The sequence below is a fragment of the Bubalus kerabau genome, chromosome 2 (genome assembly GCF_029407905.1).
Source record: "Bubalus kerabau isolate K-KA32 ecotype Philippines breed swamp buffalo chromosome 2, PCC_UOA_SB_1v2, whole genome shotgun sequence".
NCBI classification, from domain to species: Eukaryota; Metazoa; Chordata; class Mammalia; order Artiodactyla; family Bovidae; genus Bubalus; species Bubalus kerabau.
The window spans coordinates 56793459-56807829 of NC_073625.1; the positions used below are offsets into that span (position 1 = coordinate 56793459).

At 39.9% G+C, this 14371-nt stretch overlaps 1 protein-coding gene and 1 non-coding gene across 7 annotated transcripts in view; both read left to right on the forward strand.

The window, feature by feature from the left end:
• The window catches only part of APP (amyloid beta precursor protein), a 307623-nt gene that overhangs the window by 251945 nt on the left and 41307 nt on the right, over positions 1–14371 (forward strand). The gene's annotated exons all lie outside the window — the stretch shown is intronic.
• LOC129645110 (U6 spliceosomal RNA) lies at positions 4410–4512 on the forward strand. The gene has a single exon (XR_008711203.1). It is a non-coding gene; the product is annotated as a U6 spliceosomal RNA (small nuclear RNA).

A 14371-nucleotide genomic window follows, 5' to 3' on the forward strand; every position in this document is an offset into this window, starting at 1 on the left:
GGAAAAACCATAGCCTTGACTAGACGGACCTTTGTTGGCAAAGTAATGTCTCTGCTTTTTAATATGCTGTCTAGGTTGGTCATAACTTTCCTTCCAAGGAGTAAGGGTCTTTTAATTTCATGGCTGCAGTCACCATCTGCAGTGATTTTGGAGCCCAGAAAAATAAGTTCAACCACTGTTTCCCCATCTATTTGCCATGAAGTGATGGGGCCAAATGCCATTATCTTAGTTTTCTGAATGTTGAGCTTGAAACCAACTTTTTCACTCTCCACTTTCACTTTCATCAAGAGACTCTTTAATTCTTCTTCACGTTCTACCATAAGGGTGGTGTCATCTGCATATCTGAGGTTACTGATAGTGTGATATACTGATCTTGTTTCTTGCGATCCAAGTGGACCCTAGCAGTCATTAGATGACTTATATATAAAATACATTGTTTATTTTATGCCATTGCAGTGGTTCTCTGGATTATGTTTTTAGTCTAAATAACTAAGTGCTGTCTATTAAAATCTTTTGCTTTATTAATTGGGCTTTTTGCCTTTTTATTATTGAGTTATAAAAGTTCTTTATTCTGGAGACTAACCTCTCGTTAAATATATAATTTGAAACTATTTTCTCCCATTTTGTAGGTTTTTTCCACTCTTTTGATATCCTTTGAACACACAAAATTATAAAACTTTGATGAAGTCCAGTTTATCAATTTGTTGTTTCTGTTACTTATGCTTTAGTGTTATATCTAAGAACCATTGCCCGATCCAAGGTCAAATATATATCTGTGTTTCTTTCCAAGAGTTTTATAGTTTAACCCTTATAGTTAGATCTCTGATTCATTTTGAGTTCATTTTTATATGTGGTGTGAGGTAAGGATCCAACTTCATTCTTTTGCATGTGGATATCCAGTGTCCCAGCACCGTTTGTTGAAAAAACTGTTCTTTCTATTTTAAGTGGTCTTGGAACCCTTGTCAAAAATCAGTTGACCAGCAACGTATGAGTTTATTTCTTGACTCTCAATTCTGTTCCTCTGCTCTAAATGTACATTCTTATTATTGCTATAATAGTGGGCATTTTTCATGGACCACACTATTTTGATTACTGTAGCTCTGTGATAAGTTTTGACGTCATGTGCTGTGAGTCATCCTTTGTTCTTTTTCAAGATTGCCTTGACTGTTTGGGGTCCCTTGCTTTTCCATATGAATTTCAGAGTCTTTTCTCCTTATTTCTACAAAAAAAAAAAAGATACTCAAAATTTTAATAGGGATTACCTTGAATCTGTAGGTCAATTCAGGCAGTGTTCTTATTATAAATTTTTTTGGCTTTTTTTTCATTGGAATAGGTTTGATTTACAATGTTGTGTTAGTTTCAGGTGTACGGCAGCATGATTCAGTTATACATATATTCATTCTATTTCAGATTCTCAGTGTTCTGTAATAACCTACATGAGTAAAGAATCTGATTTCTTTTAATTTCCTTCTGTTTTTATTGTAATTTTTTAAATGAAGTTTTAAAACACTGTCACTACTTAAAGAGATATCCATTATGAGATGATTCCTCTGTGTTCCCATGCAGGAGAGTTAAGCTTTAGAAGCGGCAGGAAAATTGATTTAGCACACTGATACCCTTTATCCCAAACCTGCCTGAGATGCAAGGAAATTTCTATGTGAACTTTTCCTTAAATCACGATGACTAAGACACACGGACACATTGGTGTGTTTTGCCTGTTTCCGTGCCATTCTCTGATGTGCGCGCGCGCGCCTCAACCAAGTGGATGAAACCTGAGGCATTACCTCCCACCCTGAGCTCTGCGGCTGCCTGTGATGATCCCTGGTGCAATTCCAGGGTGTTCCCTGAACTCACCAGCTCTTATGCATGGCCCTGTAATTTGAATCAAAATTCACGAAGAATTCTTAACTAAAATGATTGGGAGATGAAGTCAGACCACAGTAGAGGCTCCTAGACTGTTTCTGCCTGGGAACCCTGCAGCAGATGTGTCTGATTTTTTTTTTTTGGCTGGGGGATAGATTCTGGGGAACAACCAGTGATGTTACACTGGAGAACAAGATCTGGCTGTCTTGTCTTTCACAACCAGCTGCCTTCAAGGTTCATATTTTGAAAGAGAAGAAAAGTGGTAGTGATATTGCTGCTTTGAATATAGAGATGCATTCAAATTGAGATTAATTTTGAAATCTATTTCCACAGAGTCTAACTGGAAAAAAGATGAATGTGTTTACATGTGAGAAAGAGTTTGGAAGGAATGTTAATTTGCCTCTTGCTCATAACTCAGAAACCAATTTTGCAGTGTACTCCCTGAGTAAGCCCCATTGCTGTGCTGTGCTCAGTCATGTCAGACTCTTGGAAAATCCCAGGCAAGAATACTGGAGTGGGTTGCCATTTCCTCCTCCAAGGGATCTTCGTGACCCAGGGATAGAACCCGGGTCTCCTTTGTCTCCTGCATTGCAAGCAGATTCATTTACCACTGAGCCACCAGGGAAGCCCAAGCTCTGTTACTCTTTCTTAACTCTTCTCCTGCCATCTATGCTATGGTCTGCTTTATAAAGTCAGTAATAAACAGTAAAGTATAATGTCTCATCAAAAGCAGGAGATCGGGAATTTCCCTGGTGGCTTAGTGGCTAAAACTTCGCCTTCCAATGCAGGGCATGTGGGTTCAGTCCCTGGTCGGGGAGCTAAAATCCCACATGCCTCTCTTGTGGCAAAAACCAAAATATAAAGCAGAAACAATGTTGTAACAAATTCAATAAAGGCTTTAAAAATGATCCACTTCAAAAAGAAACCTTTAGAAAAAAAAAAGGAGATCTATTAACCCATTCCTGTTTATGAGGCATAAGTCCAAAGCAATGCTGACATCATATGAATCAACATGCTATTCAAAGAGTCTTCTGGACCTGGGGTGAGAAACTGGTCAAAAGACCAAAGTCAGAATGTTACTTAATTTCAACTACTATTGCAGATCCATTGATCTAAGACAGTGGATTGAAAATGGCCTATTTAATGTTTTAAAATTTTGTATAAATATATTTATAACTACATGTGCTCATAAAAGCATGAGTTAAATCTCATTATTTCTGTGGAATAATAGTGACCATTTGGCTTGTCTTTTGCATGTCTCTGTATCTTTGTTTTTGGTCTGGGTGGTATTGAGATGAGTCTGCCTATATCCTTCGAGCAGATAGAGGAATTGTGTGTTCAGCTTCCTCTTAAACGTGGAACTTGATAAAGCTGCTCCTAAGGTCAATAGAGACCAGAGACATTGTCATCTGAGAGAAGGAAGAAAGGCCAGCTGCAAGTTTCACGCCTCTCAGAAGCAAGAGGCTGAACCAGCCAGCCTACCTTGGCAAACAATTCATTCCTTCTCTTTCAGAGGCTGGCAGAGTGAAGGGGAAGCTGGGGCTGTAGCTAGTTGCTTCTGAAGCTTTGCCAAGTTATAAAGAATTTCCCGAGGCATGAAGAGTAGAGATCTGGGAGTGCCACAGGGAACATTTCATATTAATATGATTATACTTATTAGCATTTTATACTCTTTTCATTTAGGAGATTGTTTTTATTTAGAAGCAAACCAAATTTCACATTCTAGGTTTGGGGCAAAGGTGGGAGACATTCAGAGAGAAATTGCTGTTTGAAGTTCTAAATGAGTGACTCTTTTGGAAAAACCTGCCTTCGTTTTGTTGATGACGACTGAGGCTTGAAATAATTAAAATGGGTTTGCTCTCTAATGATGGGCTTCCCAGGTGACACTAGTCATAAAGAACCTGCCTGCCAGCGCAGGAGACATGAAAGACATGGGTTCAATCCCTGCGTCGGGAAGATCGCCTGCAAAAGGGCATGGCAACCCACTCGGTATTCTTGCCCGGAAAATTCCACAGACAGATGAGCCTGGTGGGCAGGCTACAGTCCATGGGGTCACAGAGAGTTGGACAGAACTGAAGCGACTTAGCGTGCATGCACGCACACTCAAATGACATACGTGATAGATAGTCAGCATATGTGATAGAAAGGAAAGTTGCCGAAATAGCCTTTTTGATGTGACTTACATTATTAGAAAAGTATTGTGGTAGGGCTTGACTTGAAAACATAATCATTCATACTCTGACCTTTATTACATTAAAACTTTTTCTTCACCTCGTGACTATGACCTGAGAGCTTATACTTCTTGCTGTTTATGTTTCCCATGATACCAAAAAGCGGTTTCCTAAAATTTTTATATATGACACATTGGTAATAGTTACAACTGTTACATTATTAGAGTTTTCTAATCAAACCGCTTTAGTCAAATAAAAAGAAAACTAACTTTATCATTGCCACTGAGCTGTCACTAGATAATGCCTTAATTCTTGGTCACCACTCTTAATGATTTCAAGGAAGTATTAGAGGGCTTCAGAAGTATAACATGATACTTACATCGGGAGCAAATATACTAAAATTGGAACAATACAGAAAAGATTAACATGGCTCCTGCTTAAGTATGACGTGCAAATTTGTGAAAGCTTCCATGTTTTCAATCCATCATATATGAGACATCTAGAATAATAAATTTATAGAGATGATGTAAAATGGTGCTTGTCAGGGCCTGGGGGGAGGAGGGAATAGGGGATTAATCTGTCATGAGTACAGAGTTTCAGTTTGGGAAGATAAAAATGTTCTAGAGATGGAGGGTGGTGATGATTGTGAATATACTAAATGCCACTGAAACCGCTTTTAACCACTTAAAATGGTTAAAATAGTAAGAGTTGTGTTATATTTATTTTTCACAGTAATAGTAGCTCTATGTATATTTATATCATCTGCCATTGTGAGTAGCAAAAGCATCTAAAAATTAATCCAAGGATGTTGGATCTTCAATAAGCATTCATTACACTCTCCCCATATTCCAGATATATGCATATCACCAGACATTTTGCAGGTATAGGGCACCAGCTTTCATACCTGAATAATTTGGAATCTGCTTGGGGAGACTTTGGATAAGCACAGTTGAAGGAGAGGCTTCTCTCATCAAGCTGAGGGATGTTGATCGCATGTCTCTTGGCATTAGGTAACATCATCTGGCAGCCATTCCTTACTTCCTTCATCACTTATTGAAGATAATTAGAGGAGAAAGGAACCTAGTCTTCAACCGGCTCAGCTCCATCATTTCACTGGCTCAGAAAGACTATAATCTACCCAAGGTCACGCATCTGGTTAATAAGACTAGAGACCAAATCTATTCTGGTGTCTCTGTATCCAGTAGTATTTGTTCTGCCTCCTTGCTGAGGCCAAGTTAAACCAAACTGGATTTTGGAAGCTGTTTATTCAGCTTCAGCACCTGTTCTTTGAAAATATTATGGGTACAAGAAATGGCCCTCTTTTAGCATATGTTACTCAGTGATAAATGCTTCCCAAGCTCAAAGACTCAACACCCTTGGACACTTAAGTCAATGTGAACGTATTCATAAAGGACATTAGTGTCAGCCGCATTGTGCATTTTGCAGGATTTTTTGTACATTTGTATTCTGCATTGGCTTAGAAATCATATGCGAATGCATGAAAACTGACAACAAACGTGCCTTATTCTGTATAATTGCCATTCGGTTACTCTGTGCAGAACAAGCACACATTTCTCTGAAAACACAAGATAATAATACTCAGCTAGGTCTTAACCGTTTGTGAGGGATCTGACTTAGTGTTTAGCTCTGTGAATTTCAGTGGCTGGAGCCCTTCACGTCATGCACATCATTAAGTCATCTCCTAAGCCAGAGGAGAGAATCATTTTCATGACTGCAAAGACACAGTTTATTTATTGCCACTCAAATATATATAGAAAAAAGAATAGAAGAGGAAAGGAAAAGGAATTTAATGAAAGATTTTGCAGATTTTTTTCCCTAAGTTTGTATTATTACTCTGGTGTCTTTTGATGACTGGCTTTCCTTTATTTCTCTTTCTTCTTTTCTGTTTTTTGAGACTCATTTGATCCTCACAATAAACTTGGACAAGTGAAGTAAATGTAAATAGTTAACCCCTTTATTCATCTTCATGAGCCTCTAGGAAGGCTGACCTTTTGTACCCAGCCCTGGATATGTTTAAATATGCTGTTCCATCTGCCCAATCTTGGCCTTTTGAGATCTTTCTGAGCTTCCAAAACCCCAACTCTCTTGTTACCTCTCCCTTAAAACTTTAATTAGCACAAAGCATCTGTCCACTGGTCATTTGGTTTATACGTGTGTCTGCTGTTGCCTTGATGCGTGTGTGTGTGCATGCTCAGTCGCTCAGTTGTGTCTGCCTCTTTGAGACTCCATGGACTGTAGCCTGCCAGGCTCCTCTGTCCATGGAGTTCTCCAGGTAAGAATACTGGAGTGGGTAGCCATTCTCTTATCCATGGGATCTTCCTGACCCAGGGATCAAACCCAGGTCTCCTACACTGGCAGGCGGTTCTTCACCACTACACTACCTGAAAAACCCACATTGCTGTGTACATGTCAACTAATTGCCATGTGCTAATTATAAGCTCTTTGAAGGGTGTGAATCAGATTTCTTCTGCATTCATTTCTCTTGCAACAAATCACTGAGTACAAGTAGGTATTACAAATACCTGTCTTCAGTTGGAAGAATTGTGGCTCTTGGAAACCACAACATCCCTTGGAAACTTACGGGAAATTCACATTCTCTGGTCCCACCCCTGACCTCCTGATTCACCAATGCTGGGCTGAGAAACTAGCAATGTGGCTTTTAACAAGCTGTCTAGGTGACTCTGATGCATGCAGAATTTTAAGAATTACTGATTTAGAATGTATTCAGTTTATGAAAAATTAAGAAATAGGTGAGGATCTATTCTAGCCCACCTATAAGCCATTTCTATTTACCCATATTGTTATGTCCTAAATCCACATGATGAAATATATACGTCACAAAAAGTGTTTGACGTAAACCTAATTGAAAAAATATATTTGATTAATCAACAACAGCTCCAACTTCCCAGAAAAAGATACATAGTTGCCAAGTAGTCCTAGATGAGAAGATGTACACCGTCTCATGATCAGATACTAAAAGTCAAAACATAACTTCTTAAATTATCATATTGATAATTTTTAAAATCTGCCATACCCTGTCATAGCAAGCTAAGTGAAAAGGAACTTCCTAAGCTCCTGATCAGTAGATGAGTGTAACCTTCTTTTGGAACCACTTGCCTCTCCCTGATTAAAATGTACATTCTTCTCTAATTTGACACTATTGCTGTTTTTCAGTCACTAAGTCGTGTCTGACTCATTTTGACCCCATGGACTATAGCACACCAGCCTTCCCTGGCCTTCACTGTCTCCCGGAGGAGTTTACTCATACTCGCCATATTCCTTCCTCCAGCTACCCTGGCCCGCCTGTGGAGAGGGGAGGGACGTTTCCACCATCGCTTGAAACCCCTCAGTACTAGTTTTGTAAATAAGCATCACTGCCTTTAAAACAGTGGCGCTAGTGGTAAAGAACCCGCCTGCCAACGCAGGAGACATAAGAGATGTGGGTTCAATCCCTGTGTCGGGAACATCCCCTGGAGGAAAGTCAAGAGTCTTAGTCACTCAGTCATGTCCTACTCTTTGCAACCCCACAGACTGTAGCCCGCCAGGCTCTTCTGTCCATGGAATTCTCCAGGTAAGAATACTGGAGTGGGTTGCCATTTACTTCTTCAGGGGATCTTCCCTACCCAGGGATTGAACCCAGGTCTCCTGCATTGCAGGCAGATTGTTTACTGTCTGAGCCACTGAGGAAGACCCACCCTGGAGGAGGGCATGGCAACCCACTCCAGTCTTACCTGGAGAATTTCATGGACAGAGGAGCCTGGCAGGGTACAGTCCATGGGGTCCCAAAAAGTCGGACACAACTGAATGACTAACACTTACTGCTGAGAATCAATCTGAACATTTTCCAAACTGTTGTTGGCAATGGCAGTTATCATGAGGAAAACAGAAAAAGAAAAAAAGCTGTTTCAGGAAAAGTGGGAATAGATGGGGTCTGGGAAGAGTTCCTTTTTAATCCAATATTCAGGCCCTGCCAGGAGATATTCCAAGTTTATAAGCTATTTATGGGCTAAATGTCTGCTTTATTTTTCTTGCCTTCCTTTTGGATGGCATCACTGACTCGATGGACATGAGTCTGAGTGAACTCCGGGAGTTAGTGATGGACAGGGAGGCCTGGCGTGCTGCGATTCATGGGGTCGCAAAGAGTCGGACACGACTGAGCGACTCATCTGATCTGATCTGATCCTTTTGTCAGAAAACCAACTTCTCAACACTTCAGTGCTTTCTTTCCTTCTTGATGGAGAAGTTTTCTTATACCTTATACCTTTTAGGTATGAGAAGAGAAATTAAGTTGCTTCAGTCGTGTCCAACTCTTTGCGACCCTTGTAGCCCCCCAGGCTCCTCTGTCCATGGGATTCTCCAGGTAAGAATACTGGAGTGCGTTGCCATGCCCTCCTCCAGGGGATCTTCCCAAGCCAGGGATCAAAGCCTTGGTCTTCTCTTGTGTCTCCTGCATTGGCAGGCAGGTTCTTTACTACTATCGCCACCTGGGAAGCCCCTTACCTCCCCAGGTGATCCTTAAATATTCAAAAGTTTAAAAATGCATGCTTATATGAAACACCAAAAATACAAGGAATTCTTAAAGATTTAAGTTATATTTATGTTGGTCTTGAACACAGAAGAATGGTGATTGTTGTCATGGAAAATTAATATGTCCTGGTAAATTTACCATGTGGATTTCTAGTGGTGCTTATTTCTAAAGAAGTGACTGTATAAAATATTAAGGTGAAGCATTATTAACCTTGAAGTTCAAATTCATTGAGAATTTGTTTAGGTGTGACAGGATTGATGGCCTTGTTTTCTTTCTCCACGTTAAGACTTCTTATTAGCTGTGAAAAGGGATTGGCATAAATGGCTTATTAACTTTGATTAACTATATCTGAAAGACATGAACATGCATAGGGCAGGCTCCAGTCAGAAAATGCTGTCGCTTTCAATATTTTCCCCATTTCCTCTTTTATTTGATCTTTCAGAAACTGTGAATTTACTATTCTACCTACAAGAATCTTTTCTTCCCCCTTTAGATTTTTCACTTTCTATATTATTGATACGTTTTACTCAAAGAAATTACTCATTTAGGCTCTCTTCAAATCTAAAGTGATACTATTCTAATAAGAGATGAAAGGGAAATTTGACATAATACACCTGGAGTTGTCAGCAGTTTAAGTGACAAATAGTAAAGCTTAATTTTGGAGGATTGTCAGAGAACCTAACACTAGCCCAGGAAGTGTGTGTCTTCTTAGAGAATTGGCAAAAAATTACCGAGACAAGGAACACTGGGTACCAACTCTAGATGTGAGACCCAAGAGCATCTCGCTCTGTTAATCAACCATGTATGTATTTTTTTGGATCATGAAAGTAGTAGTAAAAGTGTTAGTTACTCAGTCGTCGACCCATGGACTGTAGCCCACCAGGCTTTTCTGTCCATAGGATTCTCCAGTCAAGAATACTGGAGTGGGCTGCCATTCCCTTCTCCAAATCCCAGGGTCAAACTCTGATCTCCTGCATTGCAGGCAGATTCTTTACCATCTAAGCCACCAGGGAATGCAAATTATATTTTTTGCTTCTTAAAGAATCTCCTATGGAGACTTGGCATAGAAATCATACACAATCTGTTTTTTTCTCCCAGAGTGAATAGATGGCATAACTGCAAATGTCTTAGACACAGAGGATATGGTCATTTAGGTTTTTCCCTTCACCTAGAGTGAAGTCAGGTAGTCAAGGAGAATACTTGAGAACTTTCTTGGCAAATGGCCAGAAAAAGTAAAGAAAATGAAAAGCCCCGAAGGTCACATATTCTCTCCAACCTTGGACTGCATCACATTTGCCAGAGATCACTTCCTTGTCATTTTTATGAGAGGGGCAGGACCTGAAATTCAGTGCGCATTCTTGGTGACCCACTGGCAATTTACCCTCCTTTTCTCATCTTCAGCTATCACCTTTCCAAAAAAAAAAACAGAAGGAAGAAAGCAATAAAATCCCTTAGAGAAAGCTGTTCTGACCTTTGATCTTCCTTTGATCTGGATATGACTAGGTGGGTGTCTATTCCACTCAGGCTGCCATGATAAAATACTGTAGACTGGGTAGCTTAAACAACAGAATTCTTTCTCACAGTTCTGGAGGCTAGCAGTCCAAGATCAAAGCCTTGGCAAGTTTGATTTCCCCTGAGGCCTCGCTTCTTAGTTTGCAGATGGCTGCCTTCTCGCTGTACCTGAGTGAGAGAGAGATCTCTGGTGTCTCTTTCTCTTCCAGGCCTGTTACCATAGGGCTCCCTATGACCTCATTTTACCTTAATTCCCTCCTTAGAGCTCCTTTCTCCACATTAAGCGTGAGGGCTTTAACATATGAATTTGGGGAAAACTCAACACCATGCTTTGGGATAGATCCAGTGTACTCCATGCTCAGTATGCCTCATCCATCATTTCTTTAGTGCATGTGGGTTCTTACATCCTCAGAAAATCGAAGGAAGCCATTAAAAAGTTTTCCCTCTTTCCTACCCAAAGTCATTGCGACCAGTTTTCTCATCAGCAGTCTTCCACTCTCTCTGTGAACTTCAAATATAAAACCACTTGGGCGTATCAAAAGCCTACCCTTGACCTAGAAGGATTTGATGGAATTTTTAATATTTGGTTATTTGGCTGCATCAGGTCCTGGTTGTGACTCAGGATCCTTTTTTGTGGCTCGAGGGCTTCTCTCTAGTGGTGGCCTGCAGGTTTAGTTGCTTTGTGGCATGCAGGATCTTGGTTCCCTGACCAGGGATTGAACCCAGGCCCCCTTGCAGTAGAAACATGGAGTCTTAACGACTTGACCGCCAGGGAAGTCTCAGGCAGTTTAATCTTTAATTTCCTTTGACTTCTACAATTCCAAAACATTGTCCAAGTTTCTTTCTAAAACATGATCAAATTTAAGTCAAAGGACTGCGTGCATGTTTTTTGATGACCTCTTTTTTTTAATTTATGACCTCTTCATTAAATAAAAATAATTTCCATATATAATTGGTTCAAATTGTGAAAGACTTTTAAAAATGCTTTGCATTTGCTTGAGGCTGATTAATGAGTAAATTTGTAAACTATGACTGTTTTAATTAGCCAGGGTTAATTAATGTTTACCACACTTGGAAGATGAAAACACATGTATAAATGCACTGTACTGTGAGTCATTTTTTAATTTGTTGTTGACACTTAAAGTTTATTCAAATAAAGACTGCTTACATCACAAACACACACACAATAAGCTGTTGGAGACCTGTGGTAATTAGTGTCGAGGGCTTTAAATTTTGAGGTTAATTATATTTTATTGAAGATGATCATGTTTTAATACTGTATATTCAGAGAAAGCTAGTTATATTTTTAGTTTGATTGTGTAAAAGGGAGAGAGAATAGAAATCTGAGACCAAACTGGTAACTCTTTATACAGTATATTGTAATTTAAGATGAAGTCTGTTTTTTGGTTTTGTTTCTGAGTTTTTTATTTTTTATTTCAGAGCAGGGTGGAGGAAAGAAAAAGGTTACCTGTGCTGAGATGAAACTATCACATTTAAGCAGCTTTTTTGAAGAAAAAACATTGCTAGAATTCTATGTAAATTTTCAGCAGGAAAAGCGTCAGGGGCTTGGATGAAATCTAATGCCAAGATTGGGAAGTGTGGAGATTAGAAACAGTTTGGAAGGAAAGACTAGGGCAAGATCTCCCTTAGGAGGCAGCAGGCAGCATTATCATGGAAGCAGTTATCTCACACATAGGATGGTGAGGACATGGTTATCTGGGGTAATTTTCCAACATGTTCAGTGAACCACAGCTCTGGTTCACAGGTGACAAAGGAGAGCTGGCCTCAGGGATTACACCCCCATTTTACCCTTCATCATTGACCAAAGGGAGAGCATATTCAAAGGTAAATTAGCAAAAGGGTTAGAGATCCACTTTATTTTTATCTCCTACACAATTTTCTCATTCATTCTTTGCATAAGGTTGCTTTTTTTTTTTAATCATCTCATAGGTGCTCATACTGAAATGATTTGACTTAAGAGCAGGGTGAGGGAAAAGACCTACAACTCTTTATTTGGATGCAAAAGACTTTGCTCTTTGTAGTTCTTAACAGTAACCACCATCTGATGTTATTTTTAACCATGGCAAAATTCTCTAAAGAATTTTCACTAAGTATGTGATGCCACTTCCCTGTAGATGACACTGTTCATTATCTAGCAGATTTCAATACATGATAAATCCCTTTGGGGGAATCTGATGTGAACTTTTTTCCCAAAATACCTGGGAAGATGGGAAACCTCCTATTTCCTTTCCCGTGCTTCCCTGTGGGCTGTTGCAGCATTTACATGCGTTCTCCAGATCATAGTTCCAGGGCTCCAACCCTCTCCACCGTGATATGGAATATCACAGACTCCACACGTCTAAATAGAACCTGTCTTTCTGCCCCCAATCTGTGCTCTTTTGATGGACACAACTCAAGTCAAGAACGCAAATATTAACCAGCCTCCTGACAGCACCTTTTTCCTTTCCCGGTCACAATCCCCCCTCCACACCTCCCACCACCTGCAAAGTAGCACTTCTTGTTCTTTGTATCACGTCCGTTAGTGTCTTTCTGGTTTTATCACTTGTGTGCATTCTTGCCCACTATCTCCCCCATTTTTGAATGTCAACATGTCTTTTTAGGATTTTATAATCCCCAGTTTCCCCCTCTGTCCTTTTCTTTATAATTTACCTAAAAACCAACTGCAGGCCACTCACTCAACACATGGAATCCCCTTAGTCTGTATTTTGCTAATGGCATATTCTTCCTGCGGGCCAGCGTATTCTTTGGCCCTGTGTATATCCCACAAATTCCAAGTCCTTCGCTCCTGTCTAAGCTCCTTCCCTTTTCATCTCCCTGTGTTCCAGGAACCAGAAGAGCCCCCACAGGCAGAGGCATCCCATCCTCTGTACCTTGACCCATGGACTTGTGTCCACCAGGACGGTAGTCGCTCTTCCTTAGCAAACCTGTAATGTCACCATCCCAGCCCCAAAGGCCCAGTTTGTTTCTTTCTTGCTCTGTCCACACATCTTACCAGAGCATTTGTATATGAATTACTTTTCTGCCCATCTTTTCTCTGGTGCCTTGAGCTTTGAGTAATAAAAAACTGCCTTAGTTGTTTCCTACAGTGGCCTGGAAGACGGTAGGATTGCTGAACAGCTGAATGCATGAATAAATAAATTAATGAGCTCACTAATTAATAATAAAATGATTTTTATTTTCTTGGCTCCAGATTAATTTTTGTAAAGTGAGTCCTTTCAGCCACACCTCATCTGCTCTATTAATACTTCCCTGAAGACAGTCACTTTCCACCCATCTTCAAGCTTCAGATGCCAAGCACTTTCCATTGCCAGGCTTGGTTCCCCTGCATTGTAAGAGGATCACAAAGTCCTCTAATGCAGGAGATAAAGGACCATTGCTGTCCTAAAAATGTTCCCTGCAGAACGAGTTTTCTGTTAAAACACAAATAGGCCAGTGTGCAGAAGAGCATAGAGGCCTGGTGTGGTTTTTTTAATCTGTATAAATAAACCTTTCAAAATAGCTACTACGTCTACAAACATGATACCTTGTCTACAGGAACAGGAGCATCCTCCACTATGATTTGTACTGGTCTTATCCACACTTGCCTGTGCTCCTTATCCTAATCAGCATAAATCGTAGGCTCTTTGGAAGTGAAGTCACCTATGGAGGAATGTTGAAAATGTTACTTTCTACCATGAGCTAGCCAGCCTTGCTAACCAATCCTTCACATCCTTCAAAATACAGGCATACCTAAGGGATATTGTGGGCTCAGTTCCAAACCACCAGAATAAAGTGAATATTTCCATCAAGTGAGTCATGTGAATTTTGGGGTTTCTGGAGTGCATGTCAAAAGTTACTACTTTATGCTATAGTCTATCGTATGCAATAGCACTATGTCTAAAAATGCAGCGTACTTACTCTGCCTAGAAAATACCTTCTTGCTTAAAATGGTAACCATCATCTGAGCCTTTTCAAGTTGTAATCTTTTTGCAATGCTATTGTCAAAGATCACAGATCACCATCCAAATATAATACTTGGATTATATCCAAGAATATCCAAGAATTTTTCAAAAACTTTGAAATATTGTGACAATTGCTGAAATGTGATCCAGAGACAAAAAAGTGACCAAATACTATTGGGAAAATGGAACCGAAAGACTTGCTTGACACAGGGTTGCCACAAACCTTCAATCTGTTTAAAAAAAGCAGTATCTGTGAAGTGCAATAAAGCAGGGTATGCCTGATTAGAGTTCAGTCAATTAAGCATCTATCAGAT